Below are 10,170 nucleotides of genomic sequence, written 5' to 3' on the forward strand. Positions count from 1 at the left end.
AAAAAGACACAGTGTAAAAAAACAAAGAATGTAGACATCAAGAACATACTGAGACTTTCATTTAACATTAATTCATGTAATCCAAAACGTCAATTGGTCACATTGACCAAGAAAAACACAGTCATAAATGTCTGATATTGCTTTTGGTAAAGCCATAAACATGACGAAATACTGGCTCCATTATGATCTGTTAGTTCTCAAAACAGAACAGTCAGATTGGACCCACATAAATTCATTTCTCAGATAGGACTGATACAGAAGGCTGAGTCATAATAACAATGTGCTTTATCTTCAGAAAACATGACTCAGGATGCTAAATGAAATATTTACTTCTAAATGACGATTAAACTGCTCCATTTCTTGGAATGTGTAATATAACAATACATTAAAACAGTCTTCTTCCATTTGTATATACTACATTAACAGCAGCTATTATCTGCAGGCTCAAAATCTCTCTCTAATTTTAAAGTTGTGGGCAGACACAAAAAAGGGACTTCCTCAACTGAAGAGCCTCTTTATCCTAATTCAGGAGAGGGAGTAAAAGAGGGTAATAGTAATAGTAAAAGAGGGCTCCCAAATTTTATACATAAATCAGAGCAAAAGAAGCACATTCTTTTAATTCATCCTACCTGCTTTCTTACAAACAAGTTTCATAAATATAATTTTTGAAACCACTAAAATGATAAAAGAAAATTCTAAAGCCAGCATTTAAATAAAGAGCAAAATTAGTGGCAACTGATTAAAAACCCATGATTAATTGAAAAGAAAGCTTAGAGAACTATAACCTCATTTCTCCTCAAAGTTTATTCACTCTGACAGGCACCACTACCAAGAATTCCCTGCAAGATCAGCAGCCTGCTGTGTTATGATCATAGGACATCTTCACCACCACATAAATAGCAGGTAGGCCTATGAAGAAGCAGGTAGTTTCTGATAAAATCTAAGCTCCTGGCTGTTTATAAGCCAACTACAACATCTTGAAAACTAGCCAAAGCTTCAAAGCTTTCAATAACTTAATTGACAGTCAGTGAAGATTTCAGGTTAGTAATTTTAGGGGCACAATGATTCCACAGAGTAACCAGTCATAGCTGTCTTTGCTAGTTGCACTTTCTAAGCTATTCTAAAAGGCAGCCCGATACACAGGACATTACAAGAATCTAATGCTAAAGATACTAATGTACAATTTCTCTGGTAAGGTTTTCCTTGCCTTGGAATGTTGTCATTGTTGCATTTTTATGCATCTAATATATCAATAATATGAGAGAGGGAGCAAACAAAGATCTGAATTGAAAGTTCTGTAGCACCAGCATTAAAATAGGCCTAACCATTCCTTATCTCTATCCTGAAGTTCAGGAAGATTATTGTCACTGTGTAGAAGGAGAGAAAGTTCAAAATATTATAGACTTCATTATCTGGTTCCTGTGTGTTTGGAGCATGTGTTTGGAAATTAGCTATGACTCTCAAGTAACATGACATGGTAAGCAACAGGTGCATCTATGTGAAGGTTTAAAGATTTAAGATTCAGGTGCAGAATGACCTATGTATATACATATACATGCTTATCCATTGTGCTATTCTTTTTCAGGATAAACAATATTGTATCTAGAGCACAGACCAGTTGTAAGAAATTAAAAACATGAGCTAAGAAAAAGAAATGGAAATATAGTGAAAAATAATCTATATCAACAGTATTCAATACACTTCTCTGTCCTTGGCAGGTGTGCTTCTATCACAATGTTGGCAAACCTTTTCAGCACCGAGTGCCAAAACAGGAGCACATGCATGCGTGGGAGCGCTGAAAACCGGTTTCCGGTTTCCAGCATGCACATGCATGCCAGTCATCTGGTCTTTCAGTTTCTGCTGTGCTTGCATGCACAAAGAACAGCTGCTCTTCCGGTTTCTGGCACTCCCACGCACGTGAAGACCAGCTGGAGCACCGGAACTCGGAAGAGCAACATGTGACAACTGGCATGCCCAGCCACTGGCCACTTCCTGCACGCGTGCCATAGGTTCGCCATCACGTTTTTATCACATTCGTTGAATGTGCCTTTTATTCTTTAAATTATTCATTAATGTCTTCCTGAGCATATCCTCTACTACTGTATTTTCAATCTTCCCATTCCTCTTAATCCATTCATTCTTCATATATATATCTATAACCTGATCCTCACTAATTCTTTCTAGGAGGCCAAACGTCACTCTATTTCTTTCATATTGATGGTTGACTTACATATCCAATCCATATTAATTCACAACCATTCTTGACCTCTCTTACATCTTAAGTAAATCATTCCCACTGTATTCAATTTATTTTTATATTTATCCTTATTAGCCTACTTACCTTCATAAAGAGAATAAACAGAAACACCAAAACATTTTTATTCTTTTGATATTCATTATTTATAACAGATTTCCTACAATGATTTGCATATCTTAAAATGTCTTCATTTACCCATATTTAGTTAATATGTTATCTATGAGCACAAATTTATCTATTCACTCCATTTTTTTCACTATTTATATATAACATGTAACTGATCATTCCATTTTTCCATGTCAAGCATAACTACCTTCAACTTTGATGCACTAATTTTCAGTTTCGTGTTACTTATTTCATCACACACTTTCACTACAAACCATTCAGGTGCACAATTAAAACCACAGTACATTCTCATCTCCAACCCAAAGCCTTCCAGCATCATCACAAGCATTCCTTATTTATTTCCCATGAATTCAATAAACAATCAAAAGAACATTATGTATTCTTTTAATACGCCCTGCTTATAATTAAATGATTTGCTAACTATTCCATTTACTCACATACATTTTTTTTTTGTTTCCATCATTTCTGTTCTTACTCCAATCAGTTCCCAATGACCCACAAAGCCCTACATGGCATGGCATCAGATTATTTGAATAACTGCCTTTCCCCAGATACACCTACCCATCCCCTCAGGTCCAGCAGAAAGGGGTGTTTGGCAGGTTCCATCCAATAGAGAATATCACCTGGCAGGACCCAGGAGCAGAGCCATTTCTGCCACTGCATCTACCCTATGGCCCCAATCTTGATGGCCTTCTGGAATGGCCTGAAAACATGGCTGTGGGATCAGATAGTTGTATAAAATGATTGTGCTGCTCCTGAATCAACCGTGTTCTTCCATTGACTCTATTGTATGTTTTTAAAATCATTTTGTTTTAATATTTTTAATGCTTTTATAGTTTTTATCTCTTAGGGTTTTTTGTACTATTTATGTTTTAACTTTGTAAACCATCCAGACTTCAGACAGAGATAACAAAAAAGATTTTTGCCTTGTCCACTTAATAACTTCACTTACCAAATCTGGAACTGGACTGGGACTAGATTACTTAAGCCTCCAATGACAAAGATGTGATAGTATGTGCAAATGAGTTTGGGAGACAGATGGAAGCATTGCAGATTAGACAACAGTCAGACAATGGCACCTGAGCTCACAAAAGGAATGTAGGAATGGCAAATGTCGCAGAAGGGACCAGGGGTGGGCTGGTGGTGGTTTAACAACCAATTCGGCCAGCATCAAAAATGTGAGCACATACCCGCACCCGCTTGCTTCGCTCACGAGGGCGCCCTTCCACACATGCGCACAGCTTCAAAAACATGGTTCTATAGGTCGGGATAGTGCCGGGGCAGGTGGGTGCAGATGGGTGGGGGTGCCACCCACTGGTTGCAACTACCGGTTCACCCAAACCGGTGCAAACCGGCAGCAGCCCACCTCTGGAAGGGACCCTCTCTAACTTCTTGGATTGTAAAGATGATAGGGGACAGATGTATTTTCAAGCTTGGAAGATTCTGTTAATATAACCTTACATTTAGAATTTTATGCTTCTTGTCTGGCCAACTTTGCAAGGCTAACAAACCTATAAGTATATTCAGGATATGTACCTTGTTTATAATGAAACTATGTTCCAATCAATAATAAGAAACATCAACTTCCAAAAATTCTGGGGTTTTTATATTGTTGGTAAGAACTTGTCTCAACAGACTTCATTTCAGCCTATTTCTGCTTCTTGGCATTCACTTCAGCCCTGTACATCCATATGTGACTGAGATTTAAGAAATGTATTTAAAAAAGTATTGATGATACTTCATTTTATATTATTTTATGTCCATTTCTAATAGCTTCAAATTAATGGAGATAAAATAGCACCTTTCTATAATCAACAGAATAAATGCCAATGGGACAAAATGTTAGAGCCATTATCTCAAATCACCCCTGGAGGTAGAAGTAGGAGCATTGATGTCTTCTATTTCAGCCTTTAAAAACTGAGAGGAGAAGAAGAAGCAGAATAGTACCTCCTTTGACTCTTCCGTAAGAAAGATCATTCATGAAGTCAACTAAGATTGTAGCCTGAATAAAATAAATCAAATTCACCAGTGTCTTCCATACACTACTCTTTTTTGTTTGTTTGTTTGCTTTTAGTAACTACCAACCTTTATGTCAGCATTCCAGAAAAACGCCCAACTTAGGCTGGATGTTTCCAATGCTGCCACTTTAAAGCATGTTTCTCCAAAGGGAGTGATCTTCAAAAAAAATTCTGAGCGATAAAGTTTTCCAGAAGAGCTATACATAGCAGTGGGGACCGCTCCATCTGAAGAAGACAATTATCCAATCCCTGGATCAATCAGTCAATCCTCACTTCCCCCCCTTAGCCTTTATAAATCATGATATAAAATTGTCAAGAAGGCATATATTTAGCAGCACTCTCCTGGCATCATTTTCCAGCTGAATGACGATAAGATCATAGCTTTAAGATGTAGTAGACATAATAAAGTAAACTTTCTTTGCTACTTTCACCCCATCAATTAGGCTACCAGTATGCAATAGACACAAATATACACTGTAATACAGGTAGTCACCCTTGTGGCAAATTCTACCTCAATATACTCTTCTTACTATATACATATCTTCTGGGTCATTAGGAATATTTGCTGCTACAAAAAATGATAAATTCCTTTGTACTAGGTTAAAGATTAAAAAATGCTCCCAATACTATCGCTTCCTGTACATCATAATGGAAGCTTAGCTGAGATAAACAATGGGGCACAGAGGACAGAGCAACCAGAGTGCATCAAGCTTGAAGGTGATCCTTGACATCTGTTCAGTTCAGGCATACTGCAGCCAAGGCGGGGAACATACAAAGCCTTTCATTAAGGCTATTGGTTCACTATTGTCTTTTTCAGTTAAGAGTTGCATTCCATTACAGGAAATAAGGGTCTTATGATCTGCTCTGGCTGGAAGAGGTGCTCCAGAATAATATGAGAGATGTATTTATTTGACTACAGAAATTTAGGGCAGAATATTTAGCTCTGAGGGTCATTTACTAATCTACTAGTACAGTAAAGGTGTAGTGAAACAAGGTTGCCTCTAATATTGTACTTGAACCAGGCTGTTACTGAAATGAAAGCAATAGCAATCTTTTTTTACATATTAATATAAGATGTTCTGCTTTAGCTGCCTAATGTGCTGAATTATTTTGTAAATATGTTTTTAAATATTCTGTTTTCAGTCCCTTACCTCCTTATCTTCCCCACTCTTGGGACCAAAGGATCTTTTCCTTGACATTTTAAAGCATTAAACAGCTCCAGGGCTGAAGGAAACTTTTTTTCCCCTGTAATCTTTGAAAAGTTTAGTTGTCAAGGAGACACAGTTTGATGATCAAGTGTGAAGACCTAGGCACAGAAACTAAAAAAATATAAACTGAGAAAAGCAGGATCACATCAACCAGTTGTACCTGGAGGCAGGCCTGTAATATTCCAGAACATCCAGCTTCTTTGGCATATCTTTTGCTACTCAATTATATAGCCACTCATTGAAAAGTGCCATCTTTTGAGAGAAGCATCATTAAAGCACCTTGCTCTGATGATATATTACTCTAGTAAATTATCAGTTTGAGGTCCGCTTTGGAAATGTCACTCACAAGATTGCTGCTTTCCTGGGAAGGTAGGGTCCAAGTGTAGATTAGATGTAATTATAGAATAAATGACAGCCAACAAGAAACACACTGAAGTTGTTCTCCTCACTCCAGGCAAAAAAAAGTGGGGGGATAATTTAATGAATTTCTTTTAGATATTATAGTTGATGCCAGGGTGGAGAAATGGAACTCATAAAATTAAAAAAAAAAAAGAGGTAAGAGACATCTGTTTGGGTGGTTAGAACTTGTTTTAAACTCATAATCCACCTGCAAGTCTGCATAAATCATTTTCATGGACTGTAAAACAGATAAAACTATCCTATTGTATAAAAAATGTTCATGAAATTTGTTCCATAGCACTCATGATTCCTTGAAAATTCGGTGCTGGTTGGGAACAGATGCTTCCTTTGTTGTCAACTGAGAAATAGACTTGAGGGCAGATTAATTTATCAGACCACTACCTGTAATTCCAGTCATTATCATTAGAAGTCACAACCTTCATGTGCCTAGTTTGTTGAATTGCTTTATGAAAAGGAAAATTGAACAATTATAATGCACTGATATCTTCTCAACAGCTATTTTCTTTTTCAAGAATGTTAAAGGTAAAGGTTCCCCTCTCACATATGTGCTAGTCGTTCCCGACTCTAGGGGGCAGTGCTCGTCTCCATTTCAAAGCCGAAGAGCCAGTGCCATCCGAAGATGCCTCCATGGTCATGTGGCCAGCATGACTAAATGCCAAAGGCACACGGAATGCTGTTATCTTCCACCAAAGGTGGTCCCTATTTTCTACTTGCATATTTTTTACGTGATTTCGAACTTCTAGGTTGGCAGAAGCTGGGACAAAGTAATGGAAGCTCATCCTGTTACGCAGCATTAGGGATTTGAATCGCTGAACTGCCGACCTTTCAATCAACAAGCTCAGCATCTTAGCCACTGAGCCAAGAATGTTAAGATAGTGTTAAAAACAAAGACACACATATACACACACACACATAAGTTTGGAAATCATAATTCAGTGCATTTTGTTCTCTTCCACAAAACGTAGCTTTTTTCTTCCTTTATCTGTCTACCATTCATTCTCTTCTTATTAGCCATTACATCTTTTCCTTTATCTTCTGTGTTTTAAAGAGCATTGGGCATCCTTAGTTCCCAAAAGCGTCTTTAAAAATTCTTTGTGGCTATCAGTAAAAACAAGAACTTCTATAAATGTATTTGGGATTGGGTTTCATGATATCTTGCCCATGGCCCTATTAATCTGGCAGCTTTACTGCTTCTGTACCTTTCTGTTCACGCAGGATTTCAGACAAACAGTTAATATAACTCTCATTACTCTATATGCTTGCATTCCATTTTATTTTATAGTTGCTACAATATATAATCTTACCTGTCAACCAAGGGGGAAAGGCTAGTTTAAGTGATTAGTAATTGGTTTACTTAGCTGCAACAAATATTTCTTACTAACAGTAGAGCCATCAGTCCACAAGTCTGTCTTTTAAGAAAGAAAAGAAAAATGTTTTAAGTTCATAAAATTTCAGTAGAACATTTAGGCAGCCCCATACATTGCCTTCATGTTAATCAGAGTTTATTGTTACCAGAAGGCAGAGCTTTAGTGCCCAACATATCCTTATTTCTCATTGCAATACTGTTTCTTTTGCCTAGCTGTATGCCTTAAGCTCACAGTCTATGACTTCTCACCTTTTCATCTGGCTAATTATAGGTAGTTAAGTAATTAGCCACATCAGTAGGATGGAAGGGAAGTAGAATGTCAAAGGGATTACTGAAAACAGGATAAAGTGGGGATTAGTTACAATTTATTTCTGCATCTACCTATCTGAAAAGGAGCACCTATTGGCAACATTCTTCCATTCCTTGGACCCAACTATTAATGCAAAGCATACTATGACCCTGCATCCTAATGTTGGATGAAATTATATATGTTTCCATTTAAGATAAGCCAACAAAATAATAGTTAAATATTTTTTTTAAAAAATGAACAATCATTTTTGGAAACTAGTAATGGAAGTATCTTCTGCCAGTCCAAGTATGTTTTACAGGAGGCAATAATAAATTCTAGCTGTTCTACCAGATCTCCATTTTTGCTTCCTTTAAAACCAACCAAACCTGAAGAATGTATAAATTATTTTCATCTAAACATATATACCCATGATGGCGAACCTATGGCACGGGTGCCAGAGGTGATACGCAGCGTCCTCTCTATGAGTATGCGAGCCATTGCCCCAGCTCAGCTCTGCCGTGCATGCACTTGTGCCTCCCGCTGGCTATCAGGTCTCTGCTGTGCATGTGGGGCGGGCACATGTGGGGGTGCACATGAATGCAGGGGGTGATACGCATGTGGGGGGCCACATGGGCAAGCATGGGTGGGGCACATGTGGGGGAGCCTGCATGCATGCGGGGGAGCGGGGTGCATGTGGGGGGCGTGTGCGCTTGTGGGGGGCACGTCCATATGCACAGAGGCGGAGCGCATGCATGGGGCCTGCAGGCACTTTGAATTTTGGGGGTTAGCACACGTGCTCCCGCATTTGCATGCATGCACGCACGCTTTGGGCACTCGGTCCGGAAAAGGTTAGGCACCACTGATACATACTGTATATAAGCAATGTTCTAGCTCCCATATTATATGCACATGTTTATGCCATCTCCTCATGAATATGGCACAACTAGCAGCTAAGAAACTTCATAACATCTTACATCCAAATCAGAAACTGTAGGTAGTTAAATTTTAAATATAGTTTATTTTAACAAACAATTTTAAAATTTCATGTAAGTTCTCCAAGAAATTGAATCAACCAAGTTGATTCAAATTTATCAACAGCTGTGGTAAACTGGAAATGGAATGATGGATCTTTCTTTGATTTTTTTCAGACCACTATAATAAATATCATTTGCCATAGAAAGAACATGAGCACTATGCTAAACTGATGTTCTTTCTGCTGGATTTACCCCTCCATTATTGCTACTTACCCCAGTTTAAAGTACCCATTTTTGGCATCTGAAACATTCATATCTTCCTAGATTTATCAGCCTTCAACAAGAAGTTGAACAAGATCCTCATCCAAAGTAAATTTCATGAATATATCCAAGCAAACTTTCTAAAGAACAAATTTATGTGCCAACTAGAATGGAATGATTGGTCAAGATTTGGAAATTTATTGACTGTTGTTGCTTGTAACTCTACTTAGGCCTTTAAAATGTTGATACATTAATTTATTTGTTTGCTTATGTGACTCCTAGCATCATACAGTATTAAAAACCAACAATATAAAACCCCAGATACCCTTATCTCCTGTGGCAGTGACAAACACAATCATACAAGCCACATGATCCAAATCAAGGTATGTTGGATATGTTTGCTGCCTGGAGTTACTTGTAAATATAATAAAGGCAGAATACAAATAAAACAAACGAACAAAAGGAGGAGTGAAAGAAATATGGAAAATTCATTTCACTAGAATATCTGCCTGTACTAGAATAGCAGTTGTCTGTTGAGTAACCTCAGTGTCTTGTTTCCCATTACTTACTGCAGAAACAGATGAATGCCACTCTACATTCTGGCCACCAATCACCAGTTGAAGTTCCCCAGTCTTTCTGCAGTATGAATGAGTTTTGAAGATGGGGAATGACTCATCACTTTTAACTGATAAACCACTTGTTAGCATAAAATCAAACTTCTTTTGTTTTTGCAGTTTACCATATTTTTATTAGACATTTTAGAAGAAATATATAAGCAGGGAAGGAAAAGGACAAAAGAAAGGATAAAGGACCAGAATGCAGATGAATAAACAATGCATTTACAAATGTCATAGAGAATCTTTCAGTATCATTAGTCAATTGTGAATAACAGAATGTACTCTGTTGTTTTAAAAGTTTGAAAAATGCCATTAAGCTCTAAGCAAAACATAAATATCAGGAATCTGTGAATTGCAATAAATTCTGTGCTACTAAAAGTTATCCTAATTTAGAAAATCTAAATTAAATAAAAAATTAAAATTAAAATATAAATTTTATGCAGAATGGAAACTCGCATTGTATTGAATTGTAATCTAGGAATAGTTTCCAATTTGAAATAAATTCTGTTCCATATTTACTTTTGAGATAAGTTATTCAAGACATTAAGCATGTTCCCATAACTTAGATAACCATTTTTCCATAGAAAAGATCAACTGTTAAAGTATGCTAAGCCTTTTATTGGAATATTCTTGC

The 10,170-nt window shown here is 37.2% G+C and overlaps 1 long non-coding RNA gene across 4 annotated transcripts in view; it reads left to right on the plus strand.

Moving 5' to 3' along the window:
* The window catches only part of LOC117655011 (uncharacterized), a 44,216-nt gene extending 34,451 nt beyond the window's left edge, over positions 1 to 9,765 (plus strand). For 3 of the 4 annotated variants that reach the window (XR_004588489.3, XR_004588488.3, XR_004588490.3), the window contains 2 exons: positions 803 to 903; positions 9,494 to 9,765. This is a non-coding gene — a long non-coding RNA (uncharacterized LOC117655011). The remainder of the gene's footprint in view (positions 1 to 802; positions 904 to 9,493) is intronic. The other variant, XR_004588491.3, reaches the window with a different exon arrangement.
* The last annotated feature ends 405 nt before the right edge of the window (positions 9,766 to 10,170 follow it).

The sequence above is a fragment of the Pantherophis guttatus genome, chromosome 4, assembly GCF_059756535.1.
Source record: "Pantherophis guttatus breed Tessera chromosome 4, ASM5975653v1, whole genome shotgun sequence".
Taxonomy (NCBI): domain Eukaryota; kingdom Metazoa; phylum Chordata; class Lepidosauria; order Squamata; family Colubridae; genus Pantherophis; species Pantherophis guttatus.